Consider the following 4,280-nt stretch of genomic DNA (forward strand, 5'->3'; position numbering starts at 1 on the left):
CCTCCACCTCCTGGGTTCAAGCAATTCTCCTGCCTCAGCTGCCCGAGTAGCTGGGATTACACACACCCGCCATTTTTTGTTTTTTTAACTAGAGACAGACTGGTTGGGCAGTTGGTACCTCAGGTGATTTCGCCATGTTGGGCAGACTGGTACCTCAGGTGATAGGCCCACCTCAGCTTCCCAAAATATTGGGATTATAGGCGTGAGCCACCGTGCCTGGCCAATTCTCAGATTTTATTCAGAGGTAGAATGATGACCACCAACCAATACTAAGTAGGCAGTTTTTATGTAGTTAAAATGTTCTAAACAGAATGTCCAGTTAGTTCCTTTATGGTAGTGTAATGAGTATTTATTCACCTACTCTTCACGTTCAAAATTTTTCTAAAGTACATTTAGGAATTACTACATTTTAGATATTTTAGGTTAAGATATCAGAATAACAGATATGGATCATAGGTCTCTCCTATATTATGAAACAAAAAATAATTTTAAATACTTCAAAAAATTGTTGTGAAAAACAAAACAAGAAAAGTCAAGGTCCAGCCAAATGCCATAAATATATAGAGTTTGTCATCATTTGGTGTCGTTCCAAACTTCACTGTCAGATTCAGAAATTAATTAGGATAATCTTAAGAATTAATTAGGGCCAGTGGTCTCAAATTTAAACAAATGTTTCTCTCTTTTCTGAATTCCCATTTCACTTTCATCTGTGCCAAACATTTTGGTATCGGATCACATGCAGCTTGATATTCATTGACATTTCATGTATGTATAATCTCATTTTCCCATAAAGGCTATAAGTTTCTTGATGGGTAGAAACTATATGATAATGTATATACTCTGATCTTGTTATGAAATGAGCACCATAACAAGTACTTCCACGCTGCTGAGAACCTGCCTCTGCTCAGTCAGCCTCCTTGGGGCTTCCCTGCTCGTAACTTTCAAGTGTGACTACACCTGCAGTGTTTCCTTCCTTCTTTCAGCAAATCTTCCTTGAGGTTTTTTAGGTGCTGGGTAGAATTCGCAGATGCAGGGACCCATCCCAACAGTGTCCTTGTGCCCATAGAGCCTGCATATGTTTGGGGGAAGACAGAAGATAAAAAATTTCAAAAATGTAAAAAAATTTAAAAATGTAAAAATAAACATTCTAATTGCAATAATGTTATAAAGAATGTAGGGGCCAGACGCGGTGGCTCATGCCTGTACTGCCAGTAGTTTGGGAGGCCAAGGTGGGCGGATCACGAGGTGAGGAGATCGAGAGCATCCTGGCTAACACGGTGAAACCCCATCTCTACTAAAAATACAAAAAATTAGCCAGGCATGGTGGCAGGCGCCTGTAGTCCCAGCTACTCAAGAGGCTGAGGCAGGAGAATGGTGTGAACCCAAGAGGCAGAGCTCACAGTGAGCCGAGATCACGCTACTGCACTCCAGCCTGGGCAACAGAGCGAGACTCCATCTCAAAAAAAAAAAAAAGAAGAGAAAAAAAAGGGAAGGGATAAGCCATGTTAGACATATTTCTAAGATATACAAACGGCCAACCCAGCAAATGAAGTTATGCTCAGCATCATTGTCATTAGGGAAATGCAAATCCAAACCACATTGAGATACCACTTCATCCCCACTAGGGTAGCTATTTAAAAATAATAATAATAACAATTGGTTGCTAAGAATATGGAATAAATGGAACCCACTTACATTGTTGGTCGGAATGTAAAATGTTGTAGCCACTGTGGAAAACATTTTGGCAGTTCCTCAAATAGTTAAAAACGGAGTTACCCTGTGACTCAGGAATTCCTCTCCTAGGTATATAAATATATATACCAAAGAGAATGGAAACATGTTCATACAAAAGTTTATGTGTGAATATTTATAGTAGCATTAGTCATAATAACGGAAGAATAGAAATGATCCATGTATGTCAGGTGATGAGTAGTTAAACAATGTGGTGCATACGTACAGTGAATAGTATTCGACCACAGAAAAGAATGAAATACTGGTGCCACGTAGTTGAACATTGAAGACGTTAATCTAAGTGAAGGAAGCCAGACACAAAAGGTCACATATTGTATGGTTTCATTTATAGGAAATGTCCAGAACAACTAATCCATAAAGACAAGATTAGTGGTTGCCAGGGGCAGGGGAGAAGGGGAATGTGGAGTGATTTTTAAATGGGTGTGCAGTTTTTTGGGGGACTGATGAAGGTAGATAGTGGTGATGGTTACACAACTCTGAATTACTAAAAATTACCAAATTTTATACTTAAAATGATGTTTTTATGTTATGTTATTTCACTTTAAAAAATATATAAAGCGTCCGGTGGCTCACACCTATAATCCAGCACTTTGGGAGGCCAAGGCAGGCAGATTGCTTGAGCTCAGGAGTTCAACACCAGCCTGGGCAAACATGGTGAAATGTGGTCTCTACAAAAAATACAAAAATTAGCCAGGTATGGTGGCATGCGCCTGTAGTCCCATCTACTCAGGAGGCTGAGGTGGGAGGATCCCTTGAGCTCAGGAGTATATATACATACACACACACATGCGCGTATATATAAGTGTATATAATGTATATATGTATGTATATATAAGAAATCTTATAACCTATATATGTGTATATAAGAAACCATATATATATGTGTGCATATATAAGAAACCTTATAACCTTTATATAGGCATTAATTGAAAAAGTGTATCTTCTGTACATCTTTTGAACATGTTCATCTTTAAGAAAATGAGTGCCTTATCAGTATTAAACTTGGAATCATTACAATTTTCGTGATACATTAGAAGTGTTTAACATGGTAAAACGTCTATTATGGGAATAGATATATATTTAATAAGATAAATCAGCAAATGCTTACCTATATTTTATAGTCGCATCTTGTTTAGATAAGTTAAACATATTAATGAGTCTCTAGTACTTTAGGGTTATTTCTCTAATGTTGTACACATTAATGTAAGAGCATTTCTTAGAATCGGACTATTTTCCACAATAAGAGGACAGTGTGGTATAATTATTTTTCAAATGTTTTTATTATTGAGTTGTGAGTAACCATTGTTACAGCTATTGCCAGGTGTCCCTGGGGTTGAAAAAGATGTTAATCCAAATACATTATACTAAATTTATTGCCCGATATTGACAATACAAAATGTGTGACTCTGAGGACAACTGTTTGACTGACTTCTCACGATCTAACATTTGTAGGATTCCTAATATGTAGGAAACACCATTCTCTGTATTTTACATTTTTAACTTATTTACTCTTTACAACAACCCATTGAAGTGAATAACACTTTGTTGTTGTTGTTGTTGTTGTTGAGACAGGGTTTTGCTTTGTCACCCAGGCTGGAGTACAGTGGCATGATCTTTGCTCACTGTAGCCTCAACCTCCTGGGCTCAAGCGATCCTCCCATCTCAGCCCTGTAAGTAGTTGGCACTACAGGCATGTGCCACCACACCCAGCTAATTTTTTTGTATTTTTTGTAGAGATGGGGTTTTGTCGTGTTGCCCAAACTGGTCTCAAACTCCTGAACTCAAGTGATCCACCCATCTTGCCCTCCCAAAGTGCTAGGATTTTAGGTGTGAGCCACTGCGTGCAGCCAGAAGTAAATACTATTACCTCCATTTTTTAGGTGATGAATGGAGACATAGAGAGGTCATGTGGTAACACAGACACTGCTACTAGTGCAAAGTCAAGATTTGAACTGGACATTCTAGTTGCCAAATTCAAACTCATAACCACTATGCTGTATTACACTAAACTCCCTCACAAATACGTATTTCCATTAGAAAATGAAGTTACTTTATATTGTAAGATACTAATGCTTAGCTAGGAATGATAGATTCACAGCTTAAATGATATAACTAGTTTCTAATACTAGCATTAATTAAAATGTGGGTTCACTTTGAGGTCTTTTAGAAGGTAAGTAAAATATATCATATTAACAGGTAATGTGTTTTGAGCTGATTTGTTGACATGATTCTAAGCATAAGTACATTGATCTTGAAAAGTAGAAGTTGCAATTTAGACTAAAATATAATATAGCACAGATTATATTTACTAATCCAATGCCCCACATTATCTTTATGATTCTAATAGAAAATAAAACAAAATTATTGTATGTGCTTTCCTTCTTCAAGAAACTTAAATACAGTTTTCTTTGAATTCTTTCTATAGTACCGCTTAACAAAAATGTTTTCTAGTTTTTTATGTTTTTTATAGTTACGAAGTTGGTCACCTTCCAAAATTAATAAACTGGAACTTATCGTCTCTTCATTTA

At 36.8% G+C, this 4,280-nt stretch overlaps 1 protein-coding gene across 3 annotated transcripts in view; it reads left to right on the forward strand.

Annotated features, from left to right (window-relative positions):
* The window catches only part of ELP4 (elongator acetyltransferase complex subunit 4), a 281,026-nt gene that overhangs the window by 86,029 nt on the left and 190,717 nt on the right, over positions 1 to 4,280 (forward strand). The window lies entirely within an intron of this gene.

Source organism: Colobus angolensis, unplaced genomic scaffold (genome assembly GCF_000951035.1).
Source record: "Colobus angolensis palliatus isolate OR3802 unplaced genomic scaffold, Cang.pa_1.0 Scaffold152, whole genome shotgun sequence".
Classification (NCBI taxonomy): Eukaryota; Metazoa; Chordata; class Mammalia; order Primates; family Cercopithecidae; genus Colobus; species Colobus angolensis.